The sequence below is a fragment of the Syngnathoides biaculeatus genome, chromosome 11 (assembly GCF_019802595.1).
Source record: "Syngnathoides biaculeatus isolate LvHL_M chromosome 11, ASM1980259v1, whole genome shotgun sequence".
NCBI classification, from domain to species: domain Eukaryota; kingdom Metazoa; phylum Chordata; class Actinopteri; order Syngnathiformes; family Syngnathidae; genus Syngnathoides; species Syngnathoides biaculeatus.
The window spans coordinates 2,026,808-2,050,394 of NC_084650.1; the positions used below are offsets into that span (position 1 = coordinate 2,026,808).

Genomic DNA, 23,587 nt, shown 5'->3' on the forward strand with positions numbered 1-23,587 from the left:
TCAAAATATTTCAGAGCCATCTGCAAAGGCTGAAAGATTGTTTTAAATATCAGTCCATCCATTTTCTGTACCGCTTATCCTTACTATGGTTCCGGGCATGCTGGACCATATCTCAGCAATTTTTGGGTGAGAGGTCCGTTACACCTGGAACTGGTCGCCAGCCAATCGCATGACACATGTAAACAAACAAACATTGCCATGCACAGTCCCACCTACAGTTTACAAGCAAATGATTTCCTGACTCTGACTGTCCCATTTGTCTTAACAGAACTGGGTAAGGTGTTTGGTTATGATGCTCCATGTAACCTGATCTAAAATTGTTTGACCTGAACTACTGTATCTTGGCGGATTTTTTCGATTACTGAGAACCAAAGAAGTAAAAAACATTAGGTTTTTTAATTCAGAGGCCATACATTTTAGTAATGTATGACCTCTGACTTTTATTTGTATTTAGTGTATGAATGTTGATGATTGATGATTTCCACTACCTCTTGGCCAGGTTACTTTTCAAAATGATATTTTTAAATCTCTAAGATTTTACCGGGTTAAATTAAAAAAAACTACATGCAGGAATGTTTTTATTTCTGAAAATTAATTATAAGGTTGACCTATTTTGTCAGTCAGGCTTTGTAATTTTTACAGTCGAATATCTTACAGCACTAACTCATGTCACTGTCAATCTTAGTATCATACAAAGCTATGGTATGTCAATCATCATAGATCATAATGTGTGCCGGAATAATTTAAAGTCCATTTTGGAGGATTATGCAGGCATAAGAAACCTACTCGATGAAGTAGCATCCATTTTTCAAGGCTGTAGCAGTGTGTGTTATTTGACTGATGGTTGACAGCTGAGCAGTGTGTGGTTTTAACGCATTTAGCAGACATGGCCACAACATCTGAGAGCTGCGAAAAAGGCTTTATATGTCCTTATTTTCAAGCTTCATTTTATATACTTGACAAGTTATTTAATTATTCAAGTTTGGAAGGGTTGTTCACAGATTCTTTGCTATGGTGTCAAATTTAGAAGACAATTAGTTTCACTTTACAGGAACTTTAGCCAGGTTTATCTAATCAAGCATATGCACTGGTCACTGAATCTTGCCTCAAATGACAAATGAGGTTTTAGCAAGACCAAATAGGCAAATTGGGAGACACAGTGGCACTTTGTGTAAAGCTAAATCAGATTTAGCCGACCAATTTCAATACATGTGCGCCAGCTTATTTCTTTTTTTTTTATTCGATTTTATGAGTCAAAGGCAGTGAAGGCGATAGAAAACCAATAGAGCGATGCCACAGACTGTGACCGTGTGTATCACCGGGCTCCCACGGTCGACAGGTAATCGGGTGAATTCTCTCAAGGACTTTGATGCAGCCAAATAAGAGTCATGCTGAGATGTGAACTTGAAAGATGAGAGAAATTTGCTGCGAAGAGTGAAACTGCAACCTCCTTCTGGTTTCAACCACACACAAACACATTCAGTCAACACACATGCTGGTGTCTATGTTTCAAATATTATCAGAAGAAAAAAAAACCTTGGGTTCCTGTCATTCAGCATCTGACTCTATTGCTGCATTGGTGGACTTTCTCAACAAAAGCAGCTCAAAGAATGTCAAAAGCAAAACATGGAGCCTTGACATCTGACATATGAGGCTTTTTTTTTTTTTTTTTTTTGCTTTTGTGGACAACAGTTGTTGTGTTAGTATATTTCATCTCCACATTCAAGGTCTAAATTTGAACTGTCGGAAATTTGAACCATTCAAACTTGGGTTCATGGAAGTTAATTTATCAATAATCATTTCCTCTTTCCTGACACATTTTTTAAAACTTTTGCAGAGGCCTGTGACACTCAAAGCCTTCAGTTCATCGAAACTATATTGAACCAATGCCATCACTGCACTCTATTGCTTTTGTATGTGTCAAAACCATCCATCCATTTTTCTATAGGCCTTGTCCTCATTAAGGTCATAAGTCACGAGGGCAGGTACAACACACACGCAGCACGCAAGCTGATTACTGGACACACAAACATCCATTCAGACAATTCAGTCAGACCTGGGACTTTTTGAACTTCAGGCAAATTTTAACCACTACTTCACTGTTCATTTGTCAATGTATGAATTGAATACATAACCTTATAAAAATGATCATGCAGTTCAATATAACATTATTGCTAGATTATTCTTTCTGGATACTGTAAATGCTATAGTAGATTAACTTCATTAACTGGGGCAGATTTCATTGATAAATAAAGATATTGAAATATTAAATGCAAAAAGGTATAGATATACATATAGATTCATTGTTATTAATTATTATATAGATTATAGGTTTTAGGCCCTGTAGCTCAGTGGTTAGAGCACTGGTTTGGTAAACCAGGGGTTGTGGGTTCATATCCCACTGGGGCCTCCACTCCAGGAAGGGCATCCAGTGTAAAAATTGTGCCAAACATATATGTGCGTTCATCTTAGATGACACGCTGTGGTGACCCTGAAAGGGACAAGCCAAAAGAAACTATATAGATTCAGTGCCTGCAATTTAAGGACTTTCTAGTATTTAGTTGTTTATTTGGACTTTCAGCTCATAAAATCCACAAAATCGGGAATTAAAAAAAATGAATACTGTGAAGAAATTAGCTACAATTTTTCAGACCATAAATATTTTAAACTGTAACACACTAATCATCTACTAAGCTCAAAGCAACTGTAGAGGTTTCCCCAGGTAACATTAAATTGTTTCAGTTTGGTTCAACTGTCTCGATTTGAATATGGGGAAGACTCCAGACTTGACAAGTGGCCAGAAGACCACTATTGATAACGTCCATAGGATGGGTAACCCACAAAAATTCATAGCTAAGGAGACCGGCAGAGAAGATGCACCAGCAAAAGAGAAGACTGTGGGCTTTAGTGGATTATCAAACAGAGAAGATTCAAGAATCCAGCAGAGATCCAGAAAGAGTCAAATGAAAAAGGATTCACAGCTTTGAAAAACCACCGCATTCAGACACATCCAGAAGATGAGCTACAACTGTCGTGTTCCTCGGGTCAAACTTCTTCTTTGCCTGAGTCAACGTAGGAAGAGTCTCAACTGAGGAGAAGGACTTGACTGTTGACGAATGGTCTGGTGTCCTTTCCAAGAAAAGTCAAGTGTCTTTTTCATTCAAAATCAAGGTCCAAGGGTTTCGTAGTAGATGGGTGAAGAATGGAACCACACCTGCTTGAGCTTCAGTGGGAAATATCAATAGTCAGTCATTATTTGGGGTGCAACGTCCAGTGCAGGTGTTGGTAAACTCAACTTTCTTAAATACAAAGTCACTGCAACCGAATCTTTTTGAAGACTTCATGATTTCTTCTGCTGAGGATTTGTACACAGATACAAATTCCATCTTCCAGCAAGACCTTACCCCTGCCCATACCACCAGAGGCGCCAGAACCTGTTTTGATGCCCATGCCATGACAGTGGTTGAGTGGCGAGCCAACTCGCACATTTAAACCCAATTGGAAATGCATGTGGGGCGACAGACCCAAAACAAATACAAACTGACAGCAATTATCAAGGAAATCTGGGCTTCTATAACTCCCAGTCAATGGCACGGGCTGATTGCCTCAGTCCCATGGGTCATTGAGGCATTGATTAAACCGAATTGATACCCAACCAAATGTTGAATATTAGCATTTCATGTTAAAAGTACCATAATTGATTTAATTTGATCATTCCATCCATCTTCTACTGCTTATCTGGGACAGGTTGCAGCGGCAGCAGCTTCAGCAGGGATACCCAGACTTTCCCAATTCTTCCGGGGGATCCTGGGGTGTTACCATGCCAGCCAAGAGACGTAGAATCTCCAGTGTGTCCTGGGTCATCCCCGGGGTCTCTTTCCGGTGGGACACGGCTGGAACACCTCACCAGGGAGAGGTACGGGAGGCATTCGACTCAGATGCACCAGGGAGATCATCTGGCTCCTCTCAATACGGAGTAGCAGTGGTCCTACTCTGACTCCCTCCCGGATGGCTATTTCTCACCGAATCTCTAAGGGAAAGGCCAGACACCCTTCATTTTGGCCGCTTGTATCCGGGATCTTGTTCTTTCAGTCACGACCCACAGCTCGTTACCAAACTGAGGGTAGGAATGTAGATTGACTGGTAAACTGAGAGATTTGCCTTTCGATTTACAGTACCTCTCTCTTTACCACAATGGACCGTTACTGCAGATGCAGCACCATTGTTTCCTTAATCATGAACAAGACCACAAGATACCTGAACTCCTCTACTTGGACTCTATTTTCCCTTTCGTATCCTGAATTTTTCCTTCGTAACCAGCGACAATATTTTTCCGAGGAGACGAATGTTCGTTGAGGTACCACTGTATGTATGTATGTATGTGTGTGTATATATATATGCATATATTTTTTTTCAAAACACATTCTTCTCATATGCAGCACTGTATATTTATACTCATCATGCTTTTATGGAGGCCAAGGGCTATGTTGAGTGCTGCACCTGTGACACTTTTTCTCCTTTCCATTTGCACTTCTTTGAGTTAAATCGGTGTACTGTTTTCACTCAAGCGCCTTATGTAATGACAGTGAAAGAGCTTTCTATTATTCATACATCTGGGAACATTACACTGCATCCCCTCTTCCACCTTTTGGTCCGCTTAGTGGTCATGTCCTCTAATTTGAACATTTTATTTTCTATTCATCTGCCTGCTGATTTATTGAGGCATCTTTTCTGCCTGGGTCATGTCCATGAGCTGTATGCATGTGTTTCTACTGAAAAGCTCGAAACAATACCAAGTGGTCTTTGCATTTCAATCAAGTCGAGCCAGTTTCTCGCCATGCACCCAACTGTCTAACTATCTAAATGAGTATTTGCGTAGTATTGATTAGCATTAAACCCACACAAGTGTCTCTCATTTGCATGTGGCATACATGCTGGGAAGAAAAAATGGTGGGGATAGGGTGCAAGAACACCATGGGATGCATTAAAAGAGATGAAATATGTGTGGGTGGTTGCAATGATATAAAATAAAATCCCTCGACATGGCTTCTTTTTATAATACGGCCATTAACTTTTGTTTCTCTACTCACCAGTGGGGCTCAGAGCAACATGCACTGCAATCTGGTCCTCATCAACCCAGACAGCAAGATAGAAGATGAAGTGTGACGGGTTACAGTTAATGCTTAGCTCGGAATCTCTGTTGGGTAGTGATACAATCATGTGTGGAAAGGAAGCAGGATTCTTGCTCAGGTATGTCCTGCAAAAGAATAATTGCCTCCTCTTTTCATCTCTTAATTGGCCTGGTGCTATTTAGGGGAACTTGGAAAGGGGTAAGAGAAAGATGTGAGAATAAAAGTGGAGGGAAAGGAGGAGGAGGAGGCACATGGAGGGATAGTGCACCATTGTTACTGGGGCAGCAGCAGTCACTTTGTTCACACTATTCCACATTGTTGAAGTGTGACTGTTTTTGACATGTCTCACAGTTTATACATTGGCATGTTTTTCCACACCTTGTGGATTCATAGAAACGTTCCAAGTCCTCAGGGCTGAAGCACACAGGATCTCAAGCGACAGACTAAGCAGCACCATGGCCAGCGTCAGAGGTGCTATGCCGTGAGGAAAATAAGTACTTGAACACCCTGCAATTTTGAAAGTAAGTATTCCACACTCTGCTGCTGCAAATAAGTATTTGAAGACCTGTCAATCATCTAGAATTCTGGCCCTCAAAGACCTGCTAGTCCGCCTCTAAAAAGTCAACCTACGCTCCATTTATTATTCTAAATTAGAAGTACGTGATAGAAATCGTTAGCTGCATAAAGACACCTGTTCATCCCACACAAACAGGAAGACTACAACTACTTACATGGCTAAGACCAAAGAGCTGTCCAAAGGCACCAGAGACAAAATTTAGACCTTCACAAGGCTTGAAAGGGCTATAGGAGCATTTGTCAAGCTGCTTGGTGAAAAAAGATGAACTGTTGGAGAAATGATTAGTAAATGGAAGAAGCTAAACATGAGTGTCAATCAAGACTGGCCCTCCAACCAAGACCTCAACTTGTGTTGTATTAAGGATCGTAAGAAAGGAGAGTTAATTTCTTGATCAGCAATTTCTATTAATTTTTAATATTTTCTTCCTTCCGCTGTTGTTGGGACACACCCTCACCTCCTGCTGGTCCAATCAGTAGTAGTAATATATACTGGAGACAAATGTTCCCTCTAATTTTTTACATGTCTGAGGAATCACACTAAGACCGTGAGCGGTCCTTTTGTCCACTGTGAGCCACATCAGACGTATGCACTATGCTCAATCAATGTCATCCATTGAAGTTACATGGCTCATTAAAAGCTTCAGATTGCATTCCCATCAGAACAGTTTTCAGAACGATTTTGTGTTTTTGCAAATATACAATGAAAATGTCAACAATCCAAAAAAACAAAAATACATTACAATACAAATACATACCAAGCCAACTATTAACTATAAATTTTAAATGTTGCTTCCAACTCTGTTTCTTTTTTTTTTTTTTACCCACAATGATATCCCCGTCTGTTTTTCTTGGTGTAAAACTGCTGAATTATTCCTTGCAGAATATCTTTCACAATGCATGTTGAAAGCTGAATGATGCCCCCAAACAGTTTTAGGGTTAATGTTATTTTGCCTCCTATATTCAAAATACAGAATTAGCTTTTTGGGCAATGTATCGTCTGTGCTTTCATCCTTAATCAGGGTGTGCCAAGATGGGATTTTAACATTACACACCATCTCATCCTGCACTTTCTACATTGGCTTCAGATCAGACCTTTTTTTACTCAAAAAAGAGAAAATCTCATCCAGTTTCACCACTCTTTCTTCTATTATTCATTATCCGGTGTTTGTAATTGTTAGTGTACCCCTTCAAAATGGAGTGGGGCGGTGTCAGGTAAACTAGGAAATAGTGTGTGGCCCGGTGTGGATGAGCAGAAGCTCTTTCTGCGAGGAAGTGTGCTGCCATGTTCAAAAAAAAAAAAAAAAAAAAAGGCGTTAGGCTGCAGTTCAATGCGCTGGATCTGTTTTCCTCTGCGCAGAGAGTGTGCGACTAGTGCGCAGTTGCGCAGCTTAGAGGGAACATTGCTGTAGACTATCCCATGATTCGTCACTGTAAACTGCTCCCGTTGCACAATTGTCATTGCAATGATCTATAAAGGTGAACTGCAAAAAGGTAAAGGCATATTCTTAAAAAAATTAAGAAGACTCTGCATCTTGCACAACTGTGACTCTTATGAAGAATATTTCCTATTAATTGAATGTCTATTGTTCTTTGTTCTTGTTAATTCATTTGTTCTTTATATGTTCTCAACGCAATGTGACAGGAACAATGGTGAAAGGACATTGATCACTCCGTATTCCTCACATCTCTGGCTGACTATCCATCCATCCATCCATTTTCTTTTGCCACTTATCCTCACGAGGGTCGTGGGAAGTGCTAGAGCCTATCCCAGGTGTCAACGGGCAGGAGGCAGGGTACAGCCTCAACTGGATGCCAGCCAATCGCAGGGCACAAAGAGAGAAACAGCTGCACTCACAATCACACCTCGGGGCAATTTAGAGTGTCCAATTAATGTTGCAGTTTTTTGCGATGTTGGAGGAAACCGGAGTGCCCAGAGAAAACCCATGCAGTTCCGGGGAGAACATGCAAACTCCACACAGGTGAGGCTAACGCTTTACCAGTTGAGCCACAGTGCCGCTGGCTGACTATATTAACAAAATGATATACCCTATACCAGATATATCCTATATTAGAAAACAAAAATTCCACATTATGACTATGTGATTGCTCAATTTTTTTATCTAAAGCATTCTGGTACAAACAATGATTTTCCTCGGAATCAGTTTTTACAATAATGTACTGATGATGCATTAGAAAAACAACCACAGATCATTTATGTAGTGTCCCTTAAAGTACCTCGCACAGAAAAGCTTCTGCAATGTCCCTGCCGAATTTCAACATGAATGGCAGTTGTTTATCCCTGACATGTTCAAATGGGTTTTGTCTTGGATGTCCTTAACAAATCCTGGGACTCTTGAATGAAAGTTGGAAAAGTGTTCTTTGATGCAAGAACGATCATGTTCTCAATACCATTCATTAAGGAGAAATGAAAGAAGGTAAATTCACATTCTCCCAAAGTATGAAGTACCGGTCGTTCAAGAACTTCACTGATTCATTGAAGATTCAAATTTGCGCTTAAGTGTGATTGAAAGTGCAACTGTTGTCTGTCTCTGTGTGCCCTGCGATTGGCTGGCAACCAGTTCAGTGTGCCCGAAGACAGCTGGGATAGGCTACAGAACTCCCGCGACCCTCATGAGGATAAGCAGCTTAGAAAATGGATGAATGGATGGACATTTGGTCGAACATTATGAATCGTGGCTGTTTCATTTTATCTCTCTTTGAGAAACAGCAGTGAGTAAATTCTAAACTGTAGAGTAGAAAAACATCACCATTGTTTTTTCTTTAGTGGAGAAAAATGACACCTCCATGATGAAATTTGAAGCCTTTGTGACAACTGTATAGAAATGTTGGCTATCAGGGGAGAAAGGACAAAAAGATACGAGCACACGGGCAGGCAATGTATTCTCACTACTGTTTATTGCATATGTACGTTATTGTTTAGGGAAAGGTGGCTCGGATGAATCATTTTACCGAGAGCAAGTGAAGGAGACAGAGGGAGGTTTTGATTGAGTGCCCACTGAGGTCCCATCAGATGTGGCTTAAAGGAATAAAAGATTCATTTGAAGGGGGCTGAGGAAGATTACGGTTTTCACATCCATTCAAATCCTCTGAAATCCCTCAACATCACACTTATCAAGCTATGAGCAGCATGCTGCACTAACCCGCACTAGGCTTGTCGCTATGTATCATGGCAGCCCAGAGCAGGTGTAACTTATTCCTCAACAGACTGAACACAATATATGTAACTATGGGGCTTACTGAGGATATATTCAACCTACCTAGCTGCATAGGTATTTTCTCTTTTGACATAGAGTATAAAAATTGTTACAGGCTGTAAAGTGAAATTTGTAAAATGTAAATATTTATTAATACAAAATGCGTTGGTGTTCTAGATTTAAGGCATACATGTACATGACACATGGCAATAAAAATGACAAAAATATAACAAAATAACTTCTGGTACAGTAACTTCTAATAATTATTCAAATTCCAACCAAGAGGTTGCAGTGATGTGCATGATAACATTTCATCCATCCATCCATTTTCTTAGTCACTTATCCTCACAAGATAGTGCTAGAGCCTATCCCAGCTGTCAACGGGCAGGAGGCGGGGTACACCCTGAACTGGTTGCCAGCCAATCGCAGGGCACATAGAGACAAACGGCCACACTCACAATCACACCTAGGGGCAATTTGAGTGTCCAATTAATGTTGCATGTTTTTGGGATGTGGGAGGAAACCAGAGTGCCCGGAGAAAACCCACGCAGGCACAGGGGGAACATGCAAACTCCACACAGGTGGGTCCGTGATTGAACCCAGGACCTCAGAACTGTGAGGCCAACACTTTACCAGCTGAACCACCGTGCTGCCGATAACATTTCAGCTTGTAACCAAACCAAAAAGTGAAAAAAACTATCATTGGCCCATGCACTACCCCCTGTAAAACGTTTGATGTAATTTGTTATGTTTTGGTTATTTCTAATCTACTCAACAATTTCTTGAACTTACACTGACTTTTTAAAATTATTCAATCAGTTTTCAAAAATTGTCAAAGTACAGAATTTGCTCTTATTAAAGTCTTAAATGATATAAGGTTTAATAATGACTCAGTAAAGGGGCAATTTTGGTCTTGTTGGATCTCAGAGCCGCTTTTGATACGGTAGATCATAATATACTGCTGAACAAGTTGAGAATGTGGGTAGGTCTAAATTGAACAGTCCCTAAATGGTTCTTGTGCTACCTGAAGGAAAGGAGCTACATTGTAACCATTGGAAGTGCTCAATGCTCAACAAATGGCAATGACTTGTGGGGTCCCTCAAGGGTCAGTTCTCGGACCCCTCCTGTTTAGTTCAAAGTCACCAGAGCTTGAATTTTGACAATAATATCTATGCAGATGACACACAGTTACATTTAGCAGTCTCCAGATGACTACAGTTCAATGGAGTAATTGTACCACTGTCAAAAGCAGATAACTAGATGAACCAAAAATGTCAACTAAACCACAACAAAACTGAGGCAAATTTTGTTTTTGGCAATAAAGAAAAGAGAATTGCTGGAAGTAAATACCTGGACACACTATCTTTAAAAACTAAGGGCCAACTCTTAAACCTTGGAGTTCAGATAGAGTCCAATCTGACTTTCAACAGTCATATCAAATCAATTACTAAAACTGCCTTTTACCATCTGATGAACCTATCCATAGTGAAGCCTTGCATGTGACAAGCAGATGAGGAGAAGGCCATTCATGCTTTCATCTCAAGTAGACTAGACTATTTTAATGCTCTTCTGACTGGACTCCCCAAAATGAGCATTAAACAGCTGTAGCCCATTCAGAATGCTGCACCGCTCGGGTTGTGACCAGAACAAAAAGATCAGACCATGTAACTCCAAATCTAAAGTCTTTACACTGGCTTCCAAGCAGCTTTAGAAGGGATTTTTAAGTTCTGTTACTTGTCTATAACTCACTAAATGGTTTATCTCCTGAATAAATGAAAGAAGTTCTAATGGAAAATAAACTCTGTCAGGTTGAATTTGACAGACTCTGGTCGAATCGTTGAGCACAGGCCAACAGAAGTGAGGTCAGCTCCAAGTGTGAATGTTTTCTAAATCTAGGTTTAAAACTCTTCATTGTTGTCATCCTTTTAAGAGTATTTTCCTTTTCAAATTATATTTCTTGCACTGAACTTTGTTTTAATTTTACTAAATTTTCATAAGCTCTTTTTTTCTTTGTTTTCAAATAATTTTAATCATGTAAGGCACATTGAGTTACCTTGTGTATGAAGTTCACGATATAATTCAATTTGCTTTGTTTTCCTTTGTTTCCATGGTAAAATTCTAATAAACTAAATAAACTCATTCATAAACAAACCAACAAACAACATTTACAAAATTACTTCTGTCTTGTCCCAAAAAAGTAAATGGATTGCAAGCAAGAATGAAATTTGCTTTTGATGTCTCTGCTGTGACAGCAAAATGAAACCTTGATTTTCTTGTCAGTGAAATGCAAGACACTGACGTGACATGTGATGCTCTACTCGGAGAAACACAACAGTTCTAAAAAAAAAAAAAATTTTTTGACATTGTTCACGTTCACCAAATTGAACAGTTTGAATATTCCGTGCACCACAATTCTCTTTTTCATCATTGATTCATATTTTATCTTCTCATTAGTTTCTGAATTCTTGGGCAGCCATGGACACACTTTGAACAAATTCTGATTATTTTTCATGCAACTAAATATTATTACATACATTTGATGACATCAATACATGCTAATTAATGACATCAAGACATGTTTCTACAGTTTCGAATTTTATAATATTTAGTTTTGAGTTACATATTTCTAGTTGTGTGTACTGCATATTTTATACATCCAGCCATACATCCACTTTCTTTGCTGCTTATCCTCACGAGGGTCATGGGGAGTGCTGGAGCCTATTCCAGCTGTCAACGGGCAGGAGGCGGGGTACACCCTGAACTGGTTGCCAGCCAATCACAGGGCACATAGGACAAACAACCAGACTCACAATGACACCTAGGGGTAATCTAGAGTGTCCAATTAATGTTTCATGTTTTTGGGATGTGAGAGCAATCCGGAGTGCCTGGACAAAACCCACGCAGGCACAGGTAGAACATGCAAACTCCACACAGGCGGGGCCAGGATCAAACCCGGGTCCTTGGAACTGTGAGGTCAACGCTTTACCAGCTGATCCACCGTGCGGCCATATATATATATATATATATATATATATATATATATATTTTCCAAACTGTAGAACTGCACTCCAAAATACTGAATGATGTTTTTCTTAATGTGGTTACCAATTCATACCTTGGAAGCATCCCAGTAAATGTCATTGAAATTCAACACATACCACAGATACTGCAAAGAGGTGTATACGTATATCAACAAAAATCAAAAACCATAATGATGTCAACATGGTAAGCTACATTTAAAAAGGGATGATAATTTCCTATGCAAGGCCTTTTGTTGATGTGTCACTTTGTAGACTCTTTTCAGTCCATCTAGTCCAAATCTTAATGTTGCTGCATAATTGCAGATTTGTGCTGCTATTCCTTTGTATCGGCCATGCGTATTATTCACCCGGTTCACCCTCTCCATCTAGCTGCTCCCTCTCCGAGGATAATCTACTTTGTATTTTCTATCAAGCACCATTTGGCATTGGGTTTTGCTATTCACATGACCAAATTGCGTTAAGAGGGATTTGCCACAGTAGTGATAAACTACTGACCAATATTGAAAATCAGTCACTGACACAATCCTCCTAATAATGAGGGGTGTATTGTGATTTGAGAGGCGTGGAGGCAAACAACAAATCTGCACACAAAAAAAGAACTCTTACCTTCTTCCCATGTAAACCAATAGAGCTCAGTGAAGAATGGATCGTACCTGAATAATGAAAAAAAAGCACAATAAATGAATATGTTTCACATAAGTGGTAATTCACACCATGAAATATCACACAGGGTTAACCTAGGAATGTCTTCGCATTAGTTAAGGAGAACAAACACCCGCATGTCAAGGTCCAAAAAGGGGGAATCATTATAGATGAGTGCAGGCTTGGTGAGGTGTGCATTTTTAAAGGTCTGGAAAATTTACTGTTGTTTGAAAGGTCACGGTCTGGTACTGGCAAGCAGCTGGGAGTTGTAAACGACCCTCCTTATCAAATGTTAATGCTGTCACAGCGCACGTCACACAAAGCAGCGGCTGGAATATGTCTTTGAGGTCCTGCAGGTTCCATGGAAACAAGTTGTTTCATTTACATGCAGAAAGGCGAGCGGCTAATTGCTTTTCTTGGAACATCAAATAGCAGGATGGCTTTTGGAGGTGGACGCTTCACCGAGGGGCTCACGGGAGGGAGGGAAATGGAAATTCCCCGAGGAGCAGATCACCATTAGATTATGAGAGACGTCTTTAACAGAAAAGATTAAGACAAGGGCAGGGTCTGATTCTTCATTAGTCATATTCACTGTTGATTCTTAGGGAAAAAAAATGTCGGTCATCTTGTTGGACAAAAATGAGCAGCAAGAGAACAATTACCATAATTTCTCGAAAATAATGTGCCAAAAATATTTTCAAAAAGTCAAGAGAGCGCATTATATTTAGGTATGGATGAAAAATAAAAAAAATACAATCACATTGTATAGTCGTATACAGGTTCATAGAGTGGGGAAAAAAGGTATACATACAGTATATATTTTGATACGATGTTGATGTTTTATGTTACCCATTTATATAAATTACAGTAATGTGCGCCACCAACCTGAACTCTGACCTCCTTGGCGGGTGGGTGGGGGGTTGTTGCATTTTACGATCGTTAGCGTCACATATTTGTTGATACTGCACCAAACATCAGAAACGACAGCCCGCAAGTTTGTTTAAACTCAAACGGAGAGAAAAAAAAAATGTCGACTATAAGGGCTAGTTGTGCAGCCACTTTTAAAAGAAATGTGACCTCACTCTGGCTGATGATACGGCGAAACCGGAAGCAAAACATCGTGAGCTAACTGCTAACAGATAATTAACCAAACTACATAGTACGATCATAATGGACACATTTAAAAACAAAACGAGATAGCGCACACAATTGAATTGCTCGTTTTTATTAAGTGCCCATTTTGCTCATTTCTATGTAGTTTGAGCTCTCGTTTTTTATTGAGACCTGACGTTATGAAGAGCTGCGTCAGATTATAGCCGAACGGGAGCTAGAGGCTACGCCAGTAGCACGATGGAGCTTCCCCTCAAAGTGCTGACAATAATGAGGAATAAAGGGGACCATGACTCTTAGGATTCAAAAAATGTTTCCTCACAAACCTCACGGATGGCACAGAGGATGACATGGTGTGGGAGCAAGATGGGATTACTGTTCATGAATGCAGGAGGCACCAGAACTGGACCAAGTTATAAATAATGAGTTTGACAGTGATGCACAAAGATAGCTACGATGGATATTTTTTTAGATGGGAGATGATTTGGATCCTTCTTTTGAAGTCTTGGCCAAGGATCGTGGATAAACTGCACTATGCACAAACATTTTATACACAAATATTTGATGCAAACATGTTTGTGTTAAATACTGTAGTTTATTTATTTAAGACTGTAATATGTGTTATCAACAGTATAAATAAAATGTCATGCCATTGTTAAGCATTTATTTTGGTTGGTTGAGGGATTCTGTTCTGACAAATGCAGGGACCAGGACAAAGATATCCTGTGGCCTTTCCCGAGATACAATGAAGAAAATAAGTATTTGAACACCCTGCTATATTGCAAGTTCTCCCACTTAGAAATCATGGAGGGGTCTGAAATTTTCATCGGAGGTGCATGTCCACTGTGAGAGAGATAATCTAAAAAGAAAAATCCAGAAATCACAATCCTTGATTTTTTAATGATTTATTTGTGTGCTACAGCTGCAAATAAGTATTTGAACATCTGAGAAAATCAATCTTAATATTTGGTACAGTAGCCTTTGTTTGCAATTACTGAGGTCACATTTTCCCATAGTTGTTCACCAGGTTTGCACAAACTGCAGGAGAGATTTTGGCTCACTCCTCCACACAGATCTTCTCTAGATCAGACAGGTTTCTGGGCTGTCGTTGAGATACACGGAATTTCAGCTCCCTCCAAAGATTTTCTTTTGGGTTTAGGTCTGGAGATATGCTTCTTACGGAGCCACTCCTTGGGTTTTCTGGCTATGTGTTTCGGGTCATCGTCATGTTGAAAGACACAGCCATGACCCATCTTCAATGCTCTGACTGAGGGAAAGAGGTTGTTCCCTAAAATCTCACAATGCATGGCCGCGGTCATCCTCTCCTTTATACACTGCAGTCGTCCTGTCCCATGTGCAGAAAAAGATCCCCAAAGCATGATGCTTCTACTCCCATGCTTCACAGTAGGGATGGTGTTCTCTGGATGGAACGAATCATTTGTCTTCCTCCAAGCACAGTTCGTGGAATTATGACCAAAAAGTTCCATTTTGGTCTCATCTGACCACAAAAATTTCTCCCAGGACTTCTCTGTATCATCCAAATGGTCATTGGCAAACTTAAGACGGGCCTTGACATGTGCTGGTTTAAGCAGGGGAATCCTCTGTGCCATGGATGATTTTAAACCATGACGTCTTAGTGTATTACCAACAGTCACCTTGGAAACGGTGGTCCCAGCTCTTTTCAGGCCATTGATTAAGTCCTGTCGTGGAGTCTTGGGCTGATTCCTCACCTTTCTAAGGATCATTTAGACCCCACGAGGTGATATCTTGCATGGGGCTCAACTCCGATTGAGATTGTCATATTTAGCTTCTTCCATTTTCTAATGATTGCTCCAACAGTGGACCTTTTATCACCAAGCTTCTTGGCAATTTCTCCGTAGCTATTTCCAGCTGTGTGGAGTTGTACAATTTAGTTTGTGGTGTCTTTGGACAGCTCTTTGGTCTTGGCCATGTTACAAGTTTGAGTCTTACTGGTTGTATGGGGTGGACAGGTGTCTTTATGCAGCTAACGACCTCACACAGGTGCATCTGATTCAGGATAATACATGGAGTGGAGGTGGACTTTTAAAGGCGGACTAACAAGTCTTTGAGGGTCAGAATTCTAGCTGACAGACACATGTTCAAATACCTATTTGCAGCTGTATCACACAAATAAATCATTAACAAATCATACATTGTGATTTCTGGATTTTCTTTTTAGATTATCTCTCTCACAGTGGACATGCACCAACAATAACAATTTCAGACCCCTCCATGATTTCTATGTGGGAGAACTTGCAATATCGCAGAGTGTTGAAATACTTATTTTCTTCACTGCATATATTACCGCTGCATCGGTACATGCACAAAGAGAATTATTAATGATGACGTTTTGAAAAACAATGCAAGTACAAACATTAGAATTACAAACCTAACAAAATAGAAATATATAATTCCTGATATTTTGAGCATACGTACAGCAGAACATTAGTGGTGCACGTTGTACATTAGCAGTAGGGTTTTCCTGTTTTTTTTAGGTCAACTTTGGGGGTGCGCATTATACTTCAGTGCGCATTATACTCGAGAAATTACGGTAGTTTATAGTTCAACCAGCATTCTGCCTAAAAAGGTTGCCATATACTTTGAAACTGAAGGTAAACAGGAAGAGAACTAGAAGTAGATGATGAATGAGCTTATGCAAAAGAAACAAATCTTATAGGGAAAATATAAGTACCAAAAGTGTTTCAAGAGACATTTGCATTTGCTACACCCAGGGTGAAATTTTTGATCATCTCCTGAGGCAATTGGAAGAATTGCTCGTCTTTTTTGTCATCAGATTCAAACAGAATTCCAAGACTGATTGAAGCACTTGTACTTGTTGCTCTCCTATAAGAGCTGCATGTAATCACGCTGCTTTGAATCACATTTTCTTTTTAATGTGCCCCTAAGACCTTTTGCTATTTATTTTGAATGTTAAAAAAATCCAACTCAATCATTGTGAGAGCTTTTTGAATCAAATTAACAGCACTGGGGAGGTTGTTGGCGAATAAAAGCAACACAGCTTTTTTTTTTCCCCTTTACTACAATGATATATTTGTTTTGTACATTTTAGGCTTTTGATCTCTCCATGTTTGTGGATAGATGTTTGACACCAACATCACTCAAAATTTGTTAAAGTGAAACAGTTAAATTCAGTTCAATAGTCTTTCACATAAAATCAGATAAATACAATAATACCTCAATTAATACGAATAAACTAGATACTGGTAAAAAAAAAAAAAAAAAGCCCTATTTTTCAAAACTAAAATCACACATAGGACTACAAGCAATTAAAGACAGCAAAACATAATATCTGCAATTTTCAGATGTTTGGCGGTCACAGCAGGTGTTTTTTTTTTTATTGAGGAAATTTACAGTATGTTAACAGGAAAAACTTCTCACCTCTTCATTAATTGGTAATGAGATAACATTTGCAGACAAACACAGCAAAGGGAGCCACTGAATTCCTAAAACAACATTACCAAATGCACGATTATGCAGTTTTGTTTTTCCAAAGCATGCAAGAAGAAGATAAAAAATGATTTACAGATCGGCTTTTGTGCATGTGTGCATGTTTACACAATAAGAAAAAAAAAATCAAGATAATCTGCAGTTATCAAAAAGATCTTGTTTATTCACCCAGCTACTAATTACAGGCCGTATCAGAAGTGTTCCCATTGTGACTTTTAAAAAAAAAAAGAAAACATCCATCAGTGTGGATATTAATGCATTATGCTCTGTCTATTGTGCACATCAGTGTAATGTGGCTAAGACTGCCCCTGAGAGAATACAGTAGAACTCAGGAGAGATATCTTTTTTACTGTCTGTGTCACATCCCAAGGCTGTTAAGAATTGGACTTAATCATCAAGTGCATGGCGTTGAATGTTAATTTTCCTAGAAGGATCTAATCTTTGCCATTGTGGTTTTGTGTCATGATCCTGCCGCTCCAGCACGAGCTGTGCGGGTGCCCGCGTGGGTGCCCGCGCGGTTGCGCTGATTGAGGCGCACACCTGCGTCTCATGTGGGCTGATTAGTCCGTGTATTTATATCACCCCGATGACGAGTGTTGGGCGCCAGTTCGTTGATCTTCATGTCCCGTTCGTGTGCTCCGGTATCCCTGATCGAACCTGTGTGTACCAACCTTCGCCCGTTCTCCGACCACCCTTGTAAGGCTGACTCCTTTGATACTTCTGCCTGCCTTGATCGTTCTCCTGTGTACCGACTCCTGCCTGCCCGCTCACCTGCTCTCTTCGCCCAACGTCCCAACTACCGCGGCTGCACCGGACTGCCTGCTCGATCCCCGACCTCGGCATATAATAAACGTTTCTCCTTGAACTACCTTGCATCGTCCGAGTCCTGCATTTGGGTCCTACTCTCGTTCCGATGGGACGTGACATTTTGTTGCAGAACAACTGTTGTTTTTGTCCTTTTGTCGTAGCCAGAAAGGTGATCAAGAGATTTGTGATTACTACAGTACGATGCGTTGGTTATACATCAGAAAATCCTACAAGAAACGCAGCGAGAAAATTCCCCCGCCCCCTGCCTCCCCACAATTATACATAACCCTACACTAATGATATAGTTGCATAAGTCACACACCCGTGAATCCCCATTTGTCCTTGAGAGCTATTAATCAAAGTACGTTCACGTGAATGGGGAAGAGACAAAAACAAATATATGGCGAATGCACTGATGGTCCACGGTTTTTGTATTTATGAGTGCCCTGGAGACAGTCAGCATACTAATCACCTTGGCGAGGCCCTGGCGTGTGTCTGCAAAGTAATGTACCGGTGTCGGTGGTAATTACGCTTGTACAGATGTAAAACACGGGGCTGAAGATGCAAAATCACAGTCAAGAGAGCTCGTGCAATGCAGTCACATACATATGCCCTTCCTCTCTTTGCTCTCCACCTTTATCCTGCCTTTCTTTTTTTCTCCTGGTGGACTGCACCAGCCCCATCACTCTCACGTCATGAGGGCGAGCGATACCTCATTTAAGACTGCCCCCTGATGGATGGATGTCGAAGGGACGCCTCAAAAGGTAAGCAGAAACAGTTCTTTGAACCTCTTGTGTGCTCTCATTGAAAGCTCACATTTCATTATACTGAGGGTCCCCATGAAGTAGCTAATAATAATGCTCCGTCATACTAAAATTGCTCCAATGATAATATTGAAATAGTAGAAAACCCTTAAAGTATGAAAGGAATACATCAATATTGATGACGCTCCAAGATGGGGATTATAAAGCCAAATCTTTTCACACAGCTCTTTAATGGATCTCATTGGGTCTTATTAAATAGTGTGGAAGAGGCTTATGAAGTATTCAGCTCATGTGCAATTTAACTACAGTTATTTTGTTTTGTTTTTCTCAATACTTTGACCACATCAACTAATTGTTTGCTAGTTCGTAATTTTGAATTGTAGTTAGAATACAATCAGAAAGGATCTGGAAATATCCTTGCATACAGTCAAATATACTCACTTCTTAGACGATGCACAAGTTAACTGTTAACTAAACTAAACACACAAACACTTATTAAATCACATGTTGCACAACAATGCTAGTGAGCATCAAGCTGCCTTTCTAAAAACCTCACTGATATTTTTTGACTATCCAACTTTTGACATCAGGTCAATAATGCAAGCAACCACCAACGGTGGCTTGAGACCTTTGCGGGGGTTTTGTTGTTCTTTTTTTTTTGTTTGTTTTTTTTAGACAATGTATGGAGGAAGCCACATCAGCCTTGCAAATGTTTGAAAGCAGTTATCCTTATCATGGTTAAGCAGCGCATACACATACAGTAGATTGTGGAAAAGGAAGCACATGTTCGAGTTAGATGGTTGTATGCATTAGGGCACAAGAATATAGATTTTCTGTCAGGGTGTCATTGCACGGATGGAAGTCATCTTGTTTGCTCTTGAAAATGTAAATGAGAGTCAGCCTATATATGCGTGTGTGCCTGTGTGTGCTTAACAGGACACCTGATCAAAGAACAATAGAATAGGAGAGTTTTAAAAACATGGAAAATTTGCCGGTACAATGTTTTTAAATTGCTGCTATTCGCCACATCCATCAGTTCACTTTGCTGTTATTCTCACCTTCAACCTTGCCCAGAATTGCTACTGTCCAGGAAAATAAAAGATCAGCAAGCGCAGGCACAGCGTGGGGCTGAAGGTAAACGAGCCAGGTTATCGAGATATTCTTTGAATTGTGCCACCTTAGCTTTGAGAGCTCAATACAGCCCGAGTGATCCAGCCTCTGAGGAGCAGGTCTTCGGTGGTGGACAACTCCTTAGATCACAGCAAGCCAGCCCACCCACCCGGTGCTTGTGTTGCAAAGACTGCGGAGAAAAGATGGAGAATGGGAATTATTTTCAATATGAACCACAAAGAGAGAGAGAGAGAGAGAGAGAGGAGAGAGAGAGAGAGAATCTGGATGCCTAATTCTTTCGTATTTTGGAAGCTTTGAAAAGCCAAAATGCTGAATGCCGTCCGTCCCTTCCTTCTCTCCCTTGTTAAGCCAAGGCCAAATCTGGAGCCCCAGTGAGTCATTTTTCACCAGTGTTTCAAGCTGCCAGGCCTGATGGCTCAATGCTCCCTGTATGACAAGCATTGCCTCAAATGGTGGTCTGAGCTTTTATTCAGCTCAATGTTGATACCAAAGCTGTTCAAATACCAAGGCCCTGTCCTATAAATACAGGATAAAGGCTTTGTGCGTTCATCCGTGTGTGTACGTGTGTGCATGTGTGGGTGCGTGCGAGTGTTTGCGTGTGTGATAGAGACGAAAAAAAAAGAAAAAATCTGTATGTCTTGGAAAGTGAATCTTTTCTTGTTTGACAATCCACTATTCTTGTAATCTTTCATTTTATGTGCCATATTTTTTGTTTAAAGCTGTATGTACAGTATGTTTGTACTGTATATGCGTGTGTACAGTATACGTACATACATGTTTGTACACACATTTTTTCCTTTTTTATGTATTTATTTATTCACAAGAATTCTATTCTTATGTGTTATATCTGTGCATCCCCAAAATGTCATGATTCTTCCTAATGATTATCAGACTCTCTCTCTCTCTCTCTCTCTCTCTCTCTCTCTCTCTCTCTCTCTCTCTATCTCTCTCTCTCTCTCTCTCTCTCTCTCTTTCTCTCTCTCTCTCTCTCTCAGAATGTTTGGTCAACTTAAGCCTTGTTGCTAAAAAAAAAACAAATTATACTTTTAAAGAACATGACAGATTACAAAATGTTTAAAAGTAGGCCACAGACATCTTTATTCACGATTGATCCACATACTTAAAAAAAAACAACAACTCACAAATCTAGCTGTTTGTGCTGGGACCCATCACATCTTGGCGACATAGATTTGTTTTCACTGTAGATCATGTGGAGCGCTAAAGAAGAGAATTTTAAATTAATAGAGCAACTATTCAGGGCATGCCGAGGCTGCGTGAGCTCAACCTGCCTGCAGGATCACACACACTTTGTCCTTCCAAATGTTGGCCAGCCAGCTGGGCTGGCCGTTTCAAAGACACCTTTCATCAGAGGATCGCTATCTTGGTTTGCTAAAACTACACAAATATTTTATAAAGAGTGAACTGTAAAATGGTGAAATGGTGGGCCTGGCCTGTGTGGAGCTTGCATGTTCTCCCTGTGCCTGTGTGGGTTTTCTCCAGATACTCCAATTTCCTCCCACATGCCCAAAACAAGAACCTTAGGTTAATTGAAGACTACGCCCACATCTCAAGATGACCAGTATGGAAAATGAATGAATGAATGAATGAATGAATAAATGAATGAATGACTAGCTTTCTTATGTCTGGATCACATTATAAAACAAATTTGGCCTTTCGTAGTTGCATTATGTCAGACAATTGCAATAAAATATTGCCGTATCTCAGTCAGACAGAGGCAACATTAAACAATATGTATTCTAACACCACTGTGTCCTTTTTTCTGTCAATGGGCTTCATCTTGTCAAATCAAACAGTTTCAGAGAAGCAGAACCATAAATCCTGTCACCGTTTAACACGACCGGGTACACTTGTGACCATGGCAACAACAACAACAAGGGATCTCGGCAATGTATTGAGGTTGAAAAGAAAAAGACCAAAATGATGAATGATGTGTCTTTGTCGTCATTGATGCTTGGGAGAGAACATTCCTTCAAGGATTCCTTGAAGTATGCTCAAGTACTTTTAATACGATATGGGTCACAAGCTGGCAACAAAACTGCTAGCACTAGCGGTTCTACGGAAATGGTGTTTCGGCGTTCTGTTGAATTATGCTCTAAAGTTTTGGTAAACTTTTCATTGGTAAACATGAATCATTTTTATGAGTCACTGATAGTGTAGTGGTACAGACGCCTTACTTTGGTGTGGGCAGCGTGGGATTGATTCCTGCTCAGTGAAGATGTTGATATCTGCCCTGTGACTGACTGGTGACCAGTTGAGGGTATAGTCTGCCTTTTGCTTGAAACTAGCTGGGATAGGCTCCATCTCTCCTGTGACCCTTTTGAGGCTAAGTGGCTTGGATGGCTGGAGTCAATTCTGACAATGTTGGGTCATGTTGCACTGTCGGAGAGTTTTCGTTTATATGCCACACTACAGGGAAGATATCAAAAAATAAAAAAATAATCGACCATGCTGAACTTTCATTTTGGCGTTGCAGGCCTATGGTATAAGCAAATCATTGGTCGTGGATTATGTCACATTACAAGATGTTTTGTCGCACCCAACAATTTGGAAATTGCACATGATAGCTGATGGGGCAATATTGAGGCGAAAACTGTGTTGTCTGATCTACGGTATGAGGTCAAGCAATTTATTTTCCTGTTTCCTGACGTCGCCAAAGCCCCTAATTTTCCCCAAACAGTTGCTGGAGTGGAAAAAGCAAAATTATCACGTTCCCAAAAAGGGGAATTTTGTGCACACTGCTGATGTTAAGGAGTTGGGATAAGGCTAACTGGTCTTATTAAAGCATCCACCCAAAGACGTGGAGGGAAGTGACATCATGCACTCTGCCAACCATCAACATTTTTTTTTCAGTATTGTGACTTCACGTGTGACTGTTAATCGGGCTCAGCACCCTCAAACTAGCCTGGGATTCAATGTCTTCATTCCATGTGTACAAACAGAGCAGCCGCCTCCCCGCATTAGTAAGCACCTTTGGTCTTGTCACCAGTGCCACAGAAATTGTAAAAAAAAAAAAACGTGACAAGGTTATTATTGGTATTGAGCAGAGAGTTTGTAAAGCAAGCCACTGAATTATAAGTACTCCAGTAAATTAAGTAGATTTCCGCTAGAGCACTGAGGAACATCAGGCAGTCTCAATGGAATGCAATGACCCTCATGCCTTTTACCAAAAAAGTACAAAAAATGCACACATACCTGTATCTCATCCAAATGCATAATAAACACAGAAAATACACACATGCACACAGAATCCCGTGGCTAAAAAGCAAAGTGTGGAGAGTCTCTGTCGCCGAAATCCACAGATTCAGTCTGAGCATTGTGTGATCTATTATTGCAAACAGCCGCTTACATTATCCCCGCTCTCTCCTTCTTCTCATTGTTTTCCTTTCTTTGTGGCTGTTTGTCTCTTCGTTGACAATCATGTTTTTGTTCAGTAAAGAATAGTACAGTGGAACCTCGGGTTACGCCCAACTGCATTTACAAAAATGAGGGTTACATACAAAATTTTGGGAGACAAATTACCTCTAGTTACGTACTATTTTTGGTTTAGGAACGATCTTGGTATGAATGAATGGAAGGCTGTATGTTGTGCTACTTTTCATACTCTGTGCAAGTTGAAAACTGCAGTAGTTAGTGTATCTGCTCCAAGGCATGAGGCAGTA

General features: G+C 40.2%; 1 long non-coding RNA gene across 1 annotated transcript in view; it reads right to left on the reverse strand.

Moving 5' to 3' along the window:
• Positions 1-20,067, reverse strand: part of LOC133509198 (uncharacterized) — a 39,452-nt gene extending 19,385 nt beyond the window's left edge. Inside the window, exons 1-2 of the long non-coding RNA XR_009797262.1 lie at positions 19,835-20,067; positions 12,571-12,617 (exon numbers count right to left, since the gene is read on the reverse strand). This is a non-coding gene — a long non-coding RNA (uncharacterized LOC133509198). The remainder of the gene's footprint in view (positions 1-12,570; positions 12,618-19,834) is intronic.
• Between the last annotated feature and the right edge of the window lie 3,520 nt (positions 20,068-23,587).